This window comes from Engystomops pustulosus, chromosome 4, assembly GCF_040894005.1.
Source record: "Engystomops pustulosus chromosome 4, aEngPut4.maternal, whole genome shotgun sequence".
NCBI lineage: Eukaryota > Metazoa > Chordata > Amphibia > Anura > Leptodactylidae > Engystomops > Engystomops pustulosus.
In genome coordinates this window covers 218,922,946-218,941,680 of record NC_092414.1, presented here as the reverse complement: position 1 = coordinate 218,941,680, position 18,735 = coordinate 218,922,946, and the positions used below count along the sequence as shown (strand labels likewise).

At 44.4% G+C, this 18,735-nt stretch overlaps 1 pseudogene; it reads right to left on the bottom strand.

The window, feature by feature from the left end:
- Positions 1 to 15,714: 15,714 nt before the first annotated feature.
- Positions 15,715 to 16,641, bottom strand: LOC140128621 (olfactory receptor 11L1-like; annotated as a pseudogene).
- Between the last annotated feature and the right edge of the window lie 2,094 nt (positions 16,642 to 18,735).

The window sequence follows — 18,735 nt, the reverse complement described above, 5'->3', positions numbered from 1 at the left end:
AGCCATCTTGATCTTTACCTGTCTCTGCTTGTCTGTCTGTATCTGAACCTGACCTGTTTATACCCGCTTGATCTTGACCTGACCTGTATATAACCTGGCTGAAGACCTGTATGTACCTTGTTTGTCCCTCAGTATCGTTTACCTCCTAGTGTTATCCTGCTTTCCCAGTCTCAGTCTTGTGTCGGTTTCTGTTACCATTGTGAACACTGGTCTATTCCTCTATTCCGGTTACTTGTTCAGACCTGTGTTAGTATTCTGTGCAGCAGTGTGAACACTGACCTATACCTGTATTCCGGTTACCTGTCCGCTCCACCATCCAGCAGCTGACATACGACGTAAGTCTTCCCTGTCATCTAGTAGAGTCTCTCAGGGACCGTCAGTTAGGTTCCTGATAGTGGGTTCGCCCTTATCAGGGCAGTTTATCAGGGATGTCGCAGGGTGATTTCGCCACCACCTACCTAGTCTGACAGCCAGCGCCAAGCCTGGTTGTGGTTGCTCTGTTGCTGGACAGGGGCTGACAGTAGATATGTAAAACAAAACTCAGGGTTTTCGAGAGATACGCTACCAATAGGCAAAACCAGTTTGGTACAAATGGATAGATCCTTATTTTTTGTATTAGTGGACAACACGTTTTGACAGAGCACCACTCTCTTACTCAGGTCCATTTAGAAAAAAACACTACAAAAATACATAAACACATAGAATACAAAAAAGTATGGCCCACATTTATCACTTTTGTGCGCCTAAGTGTAGTAGCTGCGCCTAAATTCGGGCGCACTGTTTTGCCAGAATTATCACAAGCTACAACCATCTGTGATAAGTTAATTTTCTGCCTCTTATTAATCACTTTACTTTAAATCAGTTTAGGCGCAGTTTAGGCGCAATGTTAGATTCAGGCACTTACATGTGATCCTGCTACAAGCTCCTCTCTGCTTCTCCCACAGCCCAGAATGAAGATAACAGACACAGCAGCACCCAGGTGTGTGACACCCAGCACCCAGTGACCTCCTCAGCAGTGGCTTCTCCTGGAGGGGATCCCCCAGTGCTGGTCTCCTGCTGCACCCCTGTAATTCTGCACAGTATCCCCCTCAGACACACTGGTGATACTGTGCAGAATTACATGGGGGACACTTGTCTGTAGTTTCTGCGAACTTCTGCAAACTTCTTTTGCTCTTGCTCTGAGCTCAGGAGTTTGCAGAATGTTTTGGAAATAGAAGGTGATGAACTGTAAATAGAGTCTGCAGCTCCTGTCTGCAGAGTATCTCATGTCTGTATTATATGTTCTAGTGTCTGCAGTGTCTGGCTGAGCTTTGCTGTTAGAAATGAGCTGTTCTGCAAAGGGGCTCAGTGCTTTCTTCTCAGTTAATGCCACCTTCGGGCTGGAGTGTTTTTGCGCCCGTTTTTGCGCCTAAATGAAAAGTCGCAAGTGATGAATATCATTAGGCGCAGCAAAACATCTGGATTGGTAAGATAGATGAGGGAAAGCTGCTTATTTCTGCTGCGCGGCTAGTTTGGCGTTTAATCGCAAAAATGGCGCAAAAACGGTGCGCCTGAATGAAAAGGCGCAAAAACAAAAGAAAAAACAAGTGATACATGTGGCCTAATATGTACAAATAAATGAAAAACTGTATAAGTACGAATAAATAAATTCCATTGACAGAATAAAAATCCATATGTAGAACTAACATAAGGGTGGCAGCTTCTTAGTTACTAATAAATATAAGTATAAATATGAATAAAAGAATTATCAGCTGAATTGATAGGTATAAGATATAGCAGGATAAAATAGGGTCTAGGTGTGTTAGTGTAGTCTATTAAGTATATTAACATAGTTTAGAATAATATAATATAGTATAGTATATTATGTAATATATGAGTATGAGGAGAATACATGAGTATATATATAAGTACATCTATACCTAGACTACACTAACAGACCTAGACCCTATTTTATCCTGCTACATCTTATACCTATCAATTCAGCTGAAAATTATTTTATTTATATTCATACTTATATTTATTAGTAACTAAGAAGCTGCCACCCTTGCATTAGTTCTGTAATCTGTCAATGGATTTTATTTATTTGTACTTAAATGTGATTGTATTCCAGGTGTTTATATATTTTTGTAGTGTTTTTGTAGAGCGGTGCACTGTCGAAACGCGTTGTCCACTAATACAAAAAATAAAGATCCACCCATTGGTACCTCACTGGATTTGCCTGTTGGTAGCACGTCTCTTGAAAAATCCTGTGTTTAGTTTCACATATCTACCCATTGTCTACATCCCGTACTATAAGACGGGAATCGGGGTGATGCAGCAACCATCATTTCCAATTATAAGTCCACTAGCCTGTATCTGCAATAAAGCCTTTCGGAAACGCTGTTTATCACCCTTGCTTACAGTAATTCCCATTGTATTTATTGCAGTCATGCAATAGTGAATGTTAGAAGGAGGGGAAGGAATCTGAGACACATCTATAACACAAGGAAATATTATATTGTGCAGATGTAACAGATTCGTCCAACTATCTAATATATGAAGCTGAGTGTATGTGTGTGTGTATGTGTGTGTATGTATGTACACTCACCGGCCACTTTCTTAGGTACACCATGCTAGTAATGGGTTGGACCCCCTTTTGCCTGGCTCAATTCTTCGTGGCATAGATTCAACAAGGTGCTGGAAGCTCCTCAGAGATTTTGCTCCATATTGACATGATGGCATCACACAGTTGCCGCAGATTTGTCGGCTGCACATCCATGATGCGAATCTCCCGTTCCACCACATCCCAAAGATGCTCTATTGGATTGAGATCTGGTGACTGTGGAGGCCATTTGAGTCCAGTGACCTCATTGTCATGTTCAAGAAACCAGTCTGAGATGATTCCAGCTTTATGACATGGCGCATTATCCTGCTGAAAGTAGCCATCAGATGTTACAGGGTACATTGTGCTCATAAAGGGATGGACATGGTCAGCAACAATACTCAGGTAGGCTGTGGCGTGGTACCAAGGGGCCCAAAGAGTGCCAAGAAAATATTCCCCACACCATGACACCACCACCACCAGCCTGACCCGCTGATACAAGGCAGGATGGATCCATGCTTTCATGTTGTTGACGCCAAATTCTGACCCTACCATCCGAATGTCGCAGCAGAAATCGAGACTCATCAGACCAGGCAACGTTTTTCCAATCTTCTACTGTCCAATTTCGATGAGCTTGTGCAAATTGTAGCCTCAGTTTCCTGTTCTTAGCTGAAAGGAGTGGCACCCGGTGTGGTCTTCTGCTGCTGTAGCCCATCTGCCTCAAAGTTCGACGTACTGTGCGTTCAGAGATGCTCTTCTGCCTACCTTGGTTGTAATGGGTGGCGATTTGAGTCACTGTTGCCTTTCTATCAGCTCGAAACAGTCTGCCCATTCTCCTCTGACCTCTGGCATCAACAAGGCATTTCCGCCCACAGAACTGCCGCTCACAGGATGTTTTTCTTTTTCGGACCATTCTCTGTAAACCCTAGAGATGTTTGTGCGTGAAAATCCCAGTAGATCAGCGGTTTCTGAAATACTCAGACCAGCCCTTCTGGCACCAACAACCATGCCACTTTCAAAGGCCTCAAATCACCTTTCTTCCCCATACTGATGCTCTGTTTGAACTGCAGGAGATTGTCTTGACCATGTCTACATGCCTAAATGCACTGAGTTGCCGCCATGTGATTGGCTGATTAGAAATTAAGTGTTAACGAGCAGTTGGACAGGTGTACCTAATAAAGTGGCCGGTGAGTGTATATAACTTTTTACCAGTTACATATAACTTTATGGACATGCTCTGGATTGTGGTGATAATATATAATAGTGACATTAGGCGAAGAGGATGGAATGTTCATTGTATCACTCAATTTTTGCAAAAATAAAAACTATCACAAAATAAAAGGAAAAAAGAGAAAAAGTGTTTATCTCTAAGTGTCAGGAAAACTGAGATATTAACTGTTAAAGTGCCATCGGTAGTGATTTTTATTTATAAAAATTGCAACAAAATCCTCACTTTAAACCTGAATATCTCCGGTTCCCTGACACCTAGAAACACAATTTTAGAGAGTGAGTGACAGAGAGACAGACTTAAGAGTGTAAGTGCAGAGATACAAACAGGGAGTATGAGTGACAGAGAGAGAGAGAGACAGACAGACAGACACGGAGAGTGATTGACAGAGATACAGACAGGGAGAGTGAGTGACAGAGATATGGACAGGGAGAGTGAGTGACAGAGATACAGACAGGGAGAGTGAGTGACAGAGATACAGACAGGGAGAATGAGTGACAGAGAGAGACAGGGAGTGAGATTGAGAGACAGACAGAAGGAGTAAGTGAGTGAAAGACAAAGAGAGAGGCAGGCGGGGAGAGTGAGTGACAGACAGGGAGAGATAGATGCATAGATAGATAGATAGATATTATTTTCTTTCTTATCCAATTCTTTTTTGTTATGGCTAAGAAAAGATTTTTTACCATCCCGGGCAACAAGGGGATCTACAGCCAGTTTCTTATAAAACCTGTGACATGCTAGTACAACCCTTGTAAGACTAAAATTAACACAAGCAATGTGTAGATGAACCCATTTTAATCATTATGGACATTTGGTCATAAAATGCCATGAAACTATTTTGTTTTAAGACAATGATCATCCCCTGACATACTATATATTTCCGGACACATATGTACATGTGTTTGATGATTGTATGTAGTGACCTCACCTCAGCTGTATCTGTGATCTCCATACTCCATAAATTATGTGCTGATAATAAGATCAGAGACATAAACTCCACATATGTGCACACAGCATCATAGGGAGATAGAGGGATAAGGCTTTATGATACAGACATTTTATACCATTATGTGAGGACAGATCTGTATCCGGAGATCCCAGAGAGGTCTCCACCAGCCTCCCCTGTGTACAGAATCTGGAGGCCCCAGAGAGGTCTCCACCAACCGCCCCTGTGTAAAGCATCTGGAGGCCCCAGAGAGCTCTCCACCGGCCTCCCCTGTGTACAGAATCTGGAGGCCCCAGAGAGCACCCTACCAACCCTGTGTACAGACATCATAGGAGGAAAATCATCTGAGTTATAATCTGTAACTAAATCAAAATATAAAAAAATCCACATTGTAAATGTATATAATATAAAATTGAAGAATAGGTATAAATATTTATACTGTCAATAGACCCCCACAGCTCATTTCCATGAAGATGTTACCAGACATGATAAGAATCCCTTTTACGTATATTGGGCAGCACAGTGGCTGTGTGAGTACCACTTCTGCCTTGAAGCGCTGTGGTCCTTGGTTCAAATTCCACCCAGGTCAACATCTGCAAAAAGTTTGCATGTTCTCTCAGTGTTTGCGTTGGTTTCCTCCGGTTTCCTCCCACACTCCAAAACATACTGGTAGGTTGTTTAGATTGAGATCCCTAATTGGGGACAGGGACTGCTTTGTGCAGCGCTGCGGAATCTGTGTGTGCTATATAAATAAAGAATTATTAATATTATCTTAAGTATAAGATTCATATGGCACCTTTCATTTAGATCTCAGTGTTCTTTCTTCACTGAAACAATAATAATAGACGTATAATGATCAATTAACCCCTTACCACCGACACTAGTTTTCAGCTTACTGACCAGACTCGATTTTTCAAATCTGCCCTATGACACGGAACGCTTTAAGATATCCAGGTGATTTAGAGACTGTTTTCTTGTGACACATTGGGGCAGATTTACTTACCCGGCCCATTCGCGATCCAGCGGACCAGGTGAAGGTAAGCGCTTCGGAAGCGACACTTTTTCGAGTTTTAAATGCGGCGGTTTTTCCGAATACATCGGGTTTTCGTTCGGCCACGCCCCCCCCCCCCCCCCCCGATTTCCGTCACGTGCATGCCGGCGCCGATGCGCCAAATTCCGATCACGTGCGCCAAAAAAACGGGGCAATTCAGGTACAATCGCCGCAAATCGGAAATATTCGGGTAACACGTCGGGAAAACGCGAATCGGGCCCTTAGTAAATGACCCCCATTGTTCTTCATGTTAGTCGTAAAATTTAAGTTAAGTTTTGCGTTTCGGTCTAAAAAAAAGTGAACATTTGGCAAAAGTTCATAAAAATTCTTCATTTTCCAAGTTTGAAATGTTCCGCTTTCCAGACAGGAAGTAAAACTACCCAAAAAGCTTGATAATTAACATTTATGGAATGTCTGATTTATGTTTAGATTATATTTTATGCATCCTCTCATTTTTCTAGGATGTTATGAGGCGCAGAACTTTAGGCACCATTGGAAATCCCCAAAACTCACAATTTGAGGGACAACTCAGCTTCCAAGTGACTTTGAAAGGCCTAAATAATAGTAAAACCCCATAAATTACCCCAATAAAGAAACTTCACCCCTCAATATGTAAAACAACTTATATTAAGTCTATTAACCCTTTAAGTGTTTCACATGGGTTAAAACAATATGGACCTGCGATTTAGAAACTTTAGAATTTTTTTGGGAAAATAAATTCATTTAGGCCAAAAACTGTCAGTTTCATAAAAAATTAAATGGTGAAACGCACTGCAACGCTTGATGCCCAGTTTCTCCCAATTAGTGATACCCCATATGTGGTGGTAAACTGCTGTACGGGCACACGGCCGAGTATAGAATGAATGGAGGCGCCATTCACGGCAGATTTGTATTGTCACATTGTACAACCTATACATTTTAATTTTTTTTGTAATGCGAACATATGAGGCATATTATTTATGGGATGAGATACAATGTATAGGTAATTAATTTTGTGGGTCTTAAGCTTATTCATGAGATTTTATTCGCGAGACACAAACAAAATCATCAATTTTTATTTTGGATTTTTAGCACTTTTTTTTCCCTGCTCACCGTAACATAAAACTAACATTATATCTTTATTCTCTGGTCACTACGATTGCGGTGATACCTCATTTATATAGTTTTTCTTATCTTTGCTCAATTTTACTGAGCAAAACCAATATGGGAGAAAATCGAATTGTTTTTACTATTGACAAATTTTTAGGGCCATAACTTCTGTATTTTTCTGTTGTCAGATCTGGTTGAGGGCTTATTTTTTGTGTAAAGAGTTGTTCTTTTCAGTCGTATCGTATTAGGGAACGTAACTCACTGATCACTTGAATTATACCAAATATGCACTTTTTTGTGTTTTATATACTTTATTTGCATTTTATGTGTAACTGGGGAGATTATGGGACTTTTATTTATTTATTTAATTATTATTATACAATGATTTAATCTTTTTTTTTTACTTTTCTACATTTTTCACCTTTTGGCTTGAACAAGCGTTCATCCGATCGCTTGTTCAAGCCTTTACAATGCAATACACTTGTATTGCAGTGTACAGTGTAAGTAACTGAGCATGCTGAGCATGCTTAGTTACTTACAGCCGGGTCCAGTCAGGAGGTGGAACCCGGCAGGGACAGAAGCCGGCAGCCTTGGGTCACTCGCCGGACCCCAGGGCTGAGGCAGGGAAGATCGGATCCCCCGGCAAACACACCGGGGGGGGAGGGCGGGGGCGATCCACGGTGGGGCAGCTACACGCCACAGTCATGCTTGACCTCGGCTTGTACGGGGTTAATGACATAGGGAGCTAAATAGAACAAATCCTATTGGGTATGCATATTATCTCCTCCCAGTATGTCTGGATTTTTGAACAGTCCCTCCATATGTGGTTTATGCTGCCTTTGTCTACTTTGCATCTCCAGCAGGTGTTAGGTATCTTTGGTAGTCTTTTATGTAGCCAATCTGGCGTCTTGTATAACCTAGAGGTGATCTTGTATGCACTTTCTTTTATTCTTATGCAAGTTGAAAGACCACTAGAGATGTGTAGAATAGCTGTGCAGTCATCTTACGAGAACTGCTCCCCTGTTTCTACTTCCCATTGTTGTATGAAATATGGTTTGGGGTTATTGTTCAGGATGAGGATCTTTGAATAGACCCTTGAGAGGAGTTTCCTTACCAGTTGGGTGTTTGTGCTCAATTTCTCTAACCATGTAGTTGGTGTGGGGTTTTGATGACACCTAAGGAAATTCTTACATGTAGCTATGAAATCTTTTATATAGATTAAGTTAGACAGTAAAAGCCCTGTTTTCCTCAGACGGTAATCAGTATCGATTACCCCATCTTTTTCAAAAAATTTCGTTTGCGGGACACCAGGTATGGGATTAGATCAAGTTGCAGCAGTGGACATGTGCCAGAAAATAGGTTAGATTTTATATTCAGGCTCATTAATGACATGTATAAGCCTTTGTATAAGACACTATTGGTGGAGGAAGCTACTGTGCCCAGGAGTAGGTTCTAAAGTCTAGCTTTATGTGTCACAGTGAAAAGTGAGTTTCCAAAGGGGGATAAAGGTTGTTTGGGCTTTGTATCAGTAATAGCCATCTGGAGATTTGTGTAGCGTGGTAGTATGTAAAAACTGTCATGGGTGCTCCTGCGATCCCTGTTTCCGATCCCTTGCGCCCGTGCACTTCCTGCAGCGTCAGACTTACCCATCCCGGTGCAGGCCTTTCCTCGGACTGCCGCGACGGCTGTCAAAAATGAAAAAGGCCATCGAACTGCTGATTGGTGCACTGCCTGAACACCTCCACCTTTTAATTTCAGCCCCTTACTGTGTCCCCTGCTGTACCTTTGTGTGCCTACGCCATTGTGACCCCCCCCCCTGCAATATTCCTGCGTTCCTGTGTATTCCTGCGTTCCTGTGTATTCCTATGTGCCAGTGTGTTCCTGCTCCCTTGTTCCTGTGTTACCAGAGCCCCTCCATGTTCCTGCGTTGCTGTGTTCCTGTGTCCCGTGTGCCTGTCCTCCCGTTCCCATCTGCCTATACCTCCCGTTGCTGACCCCGGATTTGGACTTGACCTAGCATCTCTGCTGCCTGTCCTGACCTTCTGCATGGACCTGACCACAAGACTGTCTCCTGCTAAGTACCTCAACGTCGGCTGCCACTGCGGGCTAGTCGCACCTGTGGAACGACCTGGTGGTAACCTGCCGCAGCAAGTCCATCCCGCTTTGCGGCGGTCTCTGATGAAAACCAGATGCCACTTAGACTCCGTTCCCAGATGTCGGCTAGTACCATCTGCAGATGCATCTGTGGATGACTATGCTGTCCGTTTTCGCACCCTGCCTTATGAGTTACACTAGAATGAAGCGGCTTTGATGGCGTCCTTTAAAAAAGGACTTTCTGGTCACATCAAGGACGCTCTGTCTGCCCGGGACTTGCTGTCTACTCTGAGTGGTGTCCTCTCACTGGCCACTCGGATAGATATCTGTTTTTCATAGCGTTCCGAGGAACTACGCTTGGAACAGGCCCAACCTCGGGTCCAATGCTTATATCGCTTGGTCTCTGTCTTTCAAAGACCTGCTCAGTTTCCGGTCCTCCCTGCTGCTGAGGAACCCATGCAAGTGGATAGATCCCGGCTTTCTCCGCAAGAACGTTCCCGGTGACAGCTGGAGAACTTCTGCCTATATTGTACCTCTCCTGGACATCTTTGAAACGTGGCCCGTTCGTCCCTAGTGTCCGGGAGGATGTTTTGTTTTTAGTCAAGTAAATACATTACATATGTACAAGCTGTTTCATACATTTACCGGTAAACTCCGGTCAATGATGTTAGGTCCAGATAGATTGCTATAGAGTAATTACAGCTTGATATTGCAATATAAAAACATTCTTATATGTTAACATTTAAAACGTAAACAGAGCTAAGTACACATAATACACTTACTCGTATATTAAAGCATATTTTGCTTTTTGTATAGTTTGTTTTTGTTCGCTTACTCTTCTGCATGTACCATTGTAGAGATGCCTCTTATTTTCAAAACTCCACTGTATTGTTGTTTAAAGTCCTAATTTGCCATTGCATATTCAGTTTCTGTTGATATGTCTACTTTTATTACCCAGATTACTTTTCTTTTGTTTTATGGGCCTGTTGGCTATATAGACCCTATCGGCGGGTTTATAGCTCTAAAAGTCTTCCATGGAAGCCATAGTTTATCAAATTTATCGTGAGCTCTCAGTTCCCAACTCGCTAGCTCTTCAAGTCGGCATATGCTGTCTAAGCGATCTAACCATTCTCTGACTGTGGGTGGGTCTTTTTGTAACCATTTAGGTGGTATAGTTAATTTAGCTGCCTGTACCAAGTGAGTAGTAAGATCCCTACTGCTAGGTCTCCAGGTGATATTGGGTAGCCACAACAGCACTGATTCTGGGGTTAATTTGACTGCTTTCCCCGTTATCTTATGTATATGTTGCTCTACTTCCAACCAGAAGCGGTGTAGTTTAGGGCATCGCCAATATATATGTCCAAGTGTGCCTCCTGCGTTACCACACCTCCAACAATTATTTGTCTTCATCAATCGTTTTTGCATCAGGGCCGTTGGTGTATTATACCATCATGACATTAATTTAAAGGAATTCTCCTGTATTTTGACACAGCGAGAGAAACCATGTGATCTGGTGTGTATCATTTTAATTTGTGCAGAATTGAACTTGATATTTAGGTCTTTCTCCCATTCTCTTATATTAGCTGGAATAACTGTGTGTCCTTGACTTAATATGAAGTCATACATTTTTGACAATAGGCCTCTAGGAAGTGTGTCCTGTATTGACCGCTGTATAGTCACAACTAGTTGGACATCAAGGGTCGTCTTCTCCTTTTTCATTTGTTTATCTTCACTCTAGGCGATTTGCTTTTCGTCACTGTCGACCATTTCTCTATGACTGGTAGCAGTGGTAGATCCAAATGTTGCTCCGTTACAGGGAGCCATGATGAAATGTTTATAGGTTGAATGTTCAAGATGTCCCATGCTCTTTGAAGGTCTGCAGGAACCTTGATGATGCATCTTTTGCCCTGGAAAATGAAGCACAGTCCAAATGGGAATAGCCATCTGAATAGGATTTTCTGATTTTTCAGATAATCTGTCAGTGGGCGCAGTAGTCTCCTCTTAAACAGGGTGGAGGGTGCAAGATCTTGGAACAAAGCTATCTTAGAGCCTTCAAACTCTATTTCTTTAGCTTCTCTAGCAGCTTTCAATATTTCAGCTGTGTCTTTGTAGCTCAGGATGCCACAGATTACATCTCTAGGTGGTTCATCTGCCTTAGGTGTCTGTCTCAACGACCTCTGGATTCTTTCTATGGTGATTTTCTGGGCTCTATCTTCTGAGAGCAGGTTAGCAAAAATCTTGGTGGCAGTCTCCGGTAATTTGTCATGTGTTATATCCTCTGTTAGCCCTTTTATGCGTACGTTTTTCCTTCGGCTTCTATTTTCTTGATCCTCTATTTGTAAGATCGCCATGTTCAGGCCATCTGCCTGCGTGGAAAAGCTATGTGCTAATGCAGAGCTGAAATCAACAATGACGGCCTGGTTGTTTTCAAGGGCTTCCACCCGTCTCTCCACCGATCTCACCTCTTCCTTAATTACTGCCAGCTCTTGCAGTACCGGAGCTAAGGCCTGTGTTAGGACTTTCTGCAGCACTGACTTTGATAGCGGCGTTGTTTCTGGTGGCCCCGCTATTGATTCCACTTCAGCTGCAGAGTCGGTGTCAGAGTCGTCCTGGCAGTCTGACTCTGTCTGGATGTCCGGCGCCATCTTGCGCGGGCGGACAGGCTGCGTGGTAAGTTTTTTCTGCAGGTATTTCTCCAGATCCCCTTGATTTCTTTTGCTTCTGGGGGTCTCAAGGGTTAGGGTTTCTTTGTTGGGTTTCCCCATTTTGAGGCATTTGGAGTCGCAAAATAGCTATGGAGCAAGTTAGCTTAGCGGGAGCTCAGAAACAAGCTTCCAGCTTCCAGTGCGGTCAGGCTCCGCCCCCCGTCAGACAGAGGCTTCTCCAAGATTGAACATTCCCATACTGCTCTGATCTGGTTCTGGTGAGCCGGTCAAGGTTTCTGTTTTCCTGGATTCGGGCTCTATAGCAAACTTTGTGGATGCTGCCCTGGTCTCCCAGCATCACTTCCCGGTGGTTTGTCTTGAAAAAAACATTGTCCATTGCCTCAGTCAGTGGCCAGATTATTTCCGTACCCATATGGTTCCACATAGAACCCCTACTCCTGCAAGTTGGTGCTCTACACAAAGAGAGACTTTCTTTGTTTGTGCTACCCCAATGCACTTCCGCTCTCCTGATGGGTCTCCCTTGGTTGCAGCATCATGCCCCTGTGTTGGACTGGTCCTCTTTATAGAGATTCCTCGTCCGCTACCTGTCGGGTCTTCGACATTGTCTCCCAAGCCTCCGGAGGGGCTTCCCGCTCCATATCTGGACTTCACGGATGTGTTCTCCAAGAAGCAGGCTGAGACTCTTCCTCCACATCGTCCCTACAGTTGACATCGTCCCCCCATTGACCTGCTGCCCGGCTCCTCTCCTCCGCGGGGTCGGGTGTACCCGCTCTCAGTTCCGGAGAATACCGCCATGTCTGAGTACATCAAAGAGAATCTGCAAAGGGGCTTCATATGCAAAGCCTCCTGTCCAGCTGGTGCAGGTTTCTTTTTTTGTCACCAAGATGGTAATCTCTGCCCCTGTATTGACTTTTGCGGTCACCATTAAGAATCGTTGTTGTAAAGTTGTGCCATGGTATACATGGATGACAACCTAGTGTATTCTCTACGCCAAACTGGAGAAATGCCAGTTTCATCAGAAGAGCCTTCCATTCCTTGGCTTCAAAATCTCTGATAAAGGCTTGCAGATGGATCCTGCCAAGTTATCTGCGGTTCTTCAGTGGCCGCGCCCAGTGGGACTACGTGGCATTCACAGATTTGTGGGCTTCGTAAACTATTATAGACTGTGATAGCCCCGATGGTGGCGCTTACAAAGAAAGGTGTCAATTTTCGTGTCTGGTCTAAAGCGGTGGAGGAGGCCTTCACAAGATTAAAAACTGCCTTTTCCTCTGCATAAGTTCTTACATAACCTGATACCGAAAAGCCTTTCCTTGTGGAAGTTGATGCCTCCTCAGTGGGAGCTAGGGCGGTCCTTAACCAGAAAGGGCCTAAGGGCCAAACTCTTACCTGCGGCTTCTTATCCAAAACTTTCTCTTCTGCAGAGAGAAACTATTCTCTTGGAGATTGTGAGCTTCTGGCTATCAAGCTTGCCTTGGAGGAGTGGTGCTATCTGCTGGAGGGAGCCTGATTTCCAGTTAGTATTTACACGGACCACAAGAACCTTCAATATCTTCAGACGCCCAGTGACTGAATCCGCGTCAAGCCCGATGGTCTCTCTTCTTTTTCCGCTTTGATTTCCAGATCCATTTTCATCCAGCTGAGAAAAACATAGAAGCTGACGCCTTTTCCCGTGCTTCCGGTGTTATGGGGGAGGACTCTGCTCCGAGACATATCGTTCCTCTAGAGAGACTTGTGCTGGCACCGCCGGTGGACCTATGGCAACTATGTCCTGACAAGACTTACGTGCAACCTGGTCTTCGTGAGAGGATTCTGACCTGGGGACATTCTTCTTGTGTGGCTGGGCATCCTGGGGTGCATCGCTCTGTGGCTGTCATTTCCCGATTCTATTGGTGGCTTAGTCAAGGACGTTGCCTCTTGTGCCCGCAATAAGCCCTCACGAAAAAAACCAGCTGGTCTTCTGTTACCATTACCCTGCCTACCTGCCCATGGTTTCATGTGGCTATGGACTTTATTACGGATCTGCCACCATCATCTGGCAATACCATCATCTGGGTGGTGACTGACTGCTTTTCCAAAATGTCCCATTTTGTCCCTCTGCCAGGTTTGCCTTCTGCTCCAGGTCTTGCCAGTCTCTTCTTCCAGCACATCTTCTGGTTTCTCGGACTTCCCCGGCACATCATTTCAGATCAAGGTGATCTATCACCCTCAGTCTAACGGCCAAATGGAGAGGGTGAATCAGACGTTGGGTTGCTACCTCTGTCAATTTGTGTCTGGGCATCTCTTCTTCCATGGGCAGAATTCTCCTACAATTCCCTGGATTCCACTTCTGCTGGTTCTGCTCCCTTCTCTATTAATTATGGACTGCATCCACAGCTCTTTCTTCCATTACCAATGTCTGCTGATGTTCCTGCTGTGGTATAGGATGGGGGGGGGGTACTGTCACGGGTGCTCCTGCGATCCCTGTCTCAGATCGTGAGCGCACCCATGTTCCTCTGTATGCCCCCACTCTTCCTGCAGCGTGGGACTTACCCGTCCCGACGCAGACTTCTCCTTGGACTGCCGTGCGCGCGCGTCTCCCCCTCTTGGTTGCGGGCCGGCTGTTGAAAATTTAAAGGGCCAGTGAACCGCCAATAGGTGCGCTCCAACTTTAATTTCAGCCCATTCCTGTGTCCCCTGCCGGATCTTTGTGTACCTACACCATTTTGAAAGCTCCCCTGCGATATTCCTGCGTTCCTGTGTATTTCCGCGTTCCTGTGTATTTCCGCGTTCCTGTGTATTTCCGCATTCCTGTGTATTTCTGCGTTCCTGTGTATTCCTGCATTCCTGTGCATTCCTGCATTCCAGTGTGTTCCTGCTCCCGTGTTCCTGTGTTACCAGAGTCCCTCCATGTTCCTGTGTTATGAGGAATTGCTCCGTGTTGCTGTGTTCCTGCATTGCTGTGTTCCTGTATCCTGTTTGCCTGTCCTATCGTTCCTATCTGCCTTGACCTCCTTTTGCTGACCTCGCATTTGGACTTGACCTAGCATCTCTGCCGCCTGCCCTAACATTTTGCCTGGACCTGACCATGAGACTATCTTCTGCTAAGGTACCTTGACCTTAGCTGCCACAGCGGGCTAGTCGCACCTGTGGAACGACCTGGTGGTACCCTGCCGCAGCAAGTCCATCCCGCATTGCGGCAGGCTCTGGTGAAGACCAGGTGCCACTTAGACTCCGGTCCCAGGTGTTGGCTAGTACCTTCTCCTGTGGTGGTCCAGAGGATCCACTGTTCCTGAAACCTGACAAAAACATCAGGAAGGTCTATGCCTACTTTGCTTGTCAAATATGGCACATGGTCCGACTGAGTACCGGAACGCCCCCTTCAGTGCAGAATTCGGGGGCTCATTTACTAAGGGTCCATCGGACGCATTTTGGTCGGGTTTCCTAGCGATTTCCGTTGTGCAATGAATTGCCCCAGCATTTTGGCACACATGATCGGATTTTGGCGCATCGGCGCCGGCTTGCACGCAACAGAAATCAGGGGGCGGGCCGTCGGACACCCCGACGGATTCGGACAACCCACAGGATTCAACAATTAGAATTGTGTCGCAAGACACGCACTTACATGCGCCGGGAAGAAGCAGTTGAACTCCGGTGGACCTCGGCGCAGAAGCGATGGATACAGGAACTCGGAGGCACGAACTTAGTGAATCGCGGCAGACCCGAATCCTCGTCCGACAATGCACCGCAAGATCGCAACAGAAGGGGTAAGTAAATCTGCCCCTCTTTGTTGTGTCAAATATAGCGCAGAATGTGCCACAGTTTTGTCTTGGACACTTCTTAAATACCTATGCAAGCAGTTTGCACATTAAAGCATGTGCAAAGTCCAACAGAAAACTGGCGCAGAGGCTTTAGTAAATCTGGACTAGTAAGTTGAAAGTGGCATGAGGAAACGGTTACAAGACATCTCTTAGTAACTGGTGTGAGAATATAAAAGTAAAATAAGAGGAAATGTTAAGTAAATGTCAAATATATTTCCCTGTGTAGCATATAATGTAAAAAACATCATGCCTCAGTGTCACTTCACCCTTTTATAGACCTTTTCATTTTAAGAAAAGCTTCCTTAAAGTCCCTGTTCCTCAGGGTGTATATGACAGGGTTAAGTAGTGCGGTCAGCACAGTATACATCAGCGACAAGATCTTATTTAGGTTCTGGGATTCTCCTCCTGTTGGAAAAATATAAACAATCATCAACGTCCCATAATATATGGAGACCACAGTGAGGTGGGAGCTACAGGTGGAGAAGGCTTTATGTCTTCCGGTATTGGACGGGATCTTCAGGATGGTGCCGACAATGTACACGTAGGACGTCACTATTACTAGAAATGGTACAATGACATATAAAAATCCCAAAATAGCAATCTGGGTATGAATTATTGATGTATCGGAGCAGGAGAGCTGCAGGACTGGTTCTAAGTCACAATAGAAATGGTCAATGATGTGTGGTCCACAGAAATGTAGACTATATATAGAAATAACATCCATCAACGTTACCATAAAACTCAACAACCAGATTATACTGATCAATATCATGCACAATTTATGACTCATGATGGAGTGATAACGGAGGGGGTTACAGATGGCCACATACCGGTCATAGGACATCACCTACAGGAGAAAACATTCCGAAGACTCAGAGGCAGCAAAGAAAAAGTACTGAACAAAGCATCCGCTGAGAGTGATAGTACTTCCCCCATACAGGACAGTATGAAGAAGGACGGGGACAATGTCTGTGGTCAGCAGGAGGTCACACAATGACAGCTGTGTAATGAAGAAGTACATGGGGGACTGAAGGGTTTTACTCACTAGATACAAGACCATGATAAGAAGGTTTCCTGATATTGTCCCACAGAAGATAAGAACCAGGAGGAAGATGAAGAGAAATGTGAAGTTCTGAAGATTAGGAAATCCCAGGAGGAAGATGGAGGTGACATTATTTGTCATGGCCATGTGGAGAGTAGATAGGGATAATAATTACCAGAAGTACCTTATATTGACTGTTGTAACTTACCACGGCATAATACTGTGATGGCATCCGGGATTAGCCATTGTCACCATGATCACTGTTATTCCTGGTACATTGTAAGGTTTTCATGATCACCAATTATAAATGTAGTTTTATGTGGATGTAAGACTAAGATGGGTTTTCACATGATATCTTGGGTTTGCCTCAAATAGTGCGTAATGAAGAAGTTCATGGGGACAGAAGGGTTTTCCTCAATAAATAGAAGATCATGATAAGATGGTTTCCTGATAAAGTCCCACAGTATATAAGAACTAGGAGAGAGAAGACATGAGGTAAAGGTCCACATTCTGTAGTGCAGGCTATGGTCACAGACAGTGGGCCCTAATGCTAACCTACTTCCCTGCTTTCCCTTTCTACCGCCCAACCCCTCCTAAGTAGCGAGCAGAAATCTAGAATATGTTCTCTCCCTGCACTGAAGTTTAAAACACAGAGACAAAGACAGAACAAACAAACAGAGAAGAAAAGACTCCAGAGCAAGGGCACAATGAACAGGGCACACACAGTACAAAATCACAAAACAGAAGCATAGTCCAAATACAGGCAAAATTACAGGATAGCAGAATACAGAAATATACAATGTCACGATATCAGAGAGAATCCAGAAAGCATTGAACAAACTGTTGATGGACCTGAGTAGAGCTGCAAACATACGGTCAGCAAACATAAACCATTTTTTATACTAAGAATCACAGAGTTAAAACATAATCATTAGAGATGAGCGGCCACTAAAATGCTCGAGTGCTCATTACTTGAGTCAAACTTTTTCCGATGCTCGAGTGCTCGTTTCGAATAATGAACCCCATTGAAGTCAATGGAAGACTCGAGCATTTTTCAAGGGGACCAAGGCTCTGCACAGAGAAGCTTGGCCAAACACCTGCAAACCTCAGAAAATGATGGAAACACCACGGAAATGGACAGGAAACAGCAGGGGCAGCATGCATGAACGCCTCTGAGGCTGCTTAAACGCACCATTATGACAAAATTATGGGCAACAGCATGGCAATGACAGAGTGACCGAATGAGGCGAGATAGCATCTAAAACATGCAATAATTGACCCTGACACTATAGGGGACGGCAGGCAGAGGCAGCGGCAGCAGCGGCAGGCTAGAGAGTGGCATGGCGACATACCCCAAATGGACTCAGGCTTCAAACCAATTTTAAAAATTCCTTTTGGCGAGGATAACATGTAGCACTGTATGTATCAGTATTTTGCCTGGTTAAGGCGGCAGAGAGGAACCAAGGGAGGTGAGCAAGAAGCGCTGAAATGATTTCCTATGTGAACAAAAGGGTGACAGTATATTTAGTCGATAACACAGCATGGTGGGACATAGTGACCAAGTTCCATAACGTATCTGGTGAAGCACCCGAAAAATGAGCCTGACACAGCTCGTTTGCTAAGGGGACGACATGTGGAGGCAACAATGGAGACGACTTCCATGATTAAGAGAGACAGTATGGAGCATCCATATTTCGCTTCTATGATTGCAACTGCAGGTCTCCAGCATTTGGGCCTTTTCATTCAGGCGCACCGTTTTTGCGCCATTTTTGCGACTTAACGCCAAACTAGCCGCGCAGCAAAAATATCCAGCTTTCTCTCATTTATCTTACCAATCCAGATGTTTTGCTGTGCCTAATGATATTCAACACTTGCAACTTTTTCTTTTAGGTGCAAAAACGGGCGCAAAAACACTCCAGCCCGAAGGTGGCGTTAACTGAGAAGTAAGCACTGAGCCCCTTTGCAGAACAGCTCATTTCTTGCAGCAAATCTCAGCCAGACACTAGAACATATAATACAGACATTAGATACTCTGCAGACAGGAGCTGCAGACTCTATTTACAGTTCATCACCTTCTATTTACAAAACATTCTGCAAAATCCTGAGCTCAGAGCAAGAGAACAGGAGAACTTTGCAGAATGTTGCAGATACTACATACAAGCGTCCCCCATGTAATTCTGCTCAGCATCACCAGTGTGTCCGAGGGAAATACTGTGCAGAATTACAGGGGTGCAGCAGGAG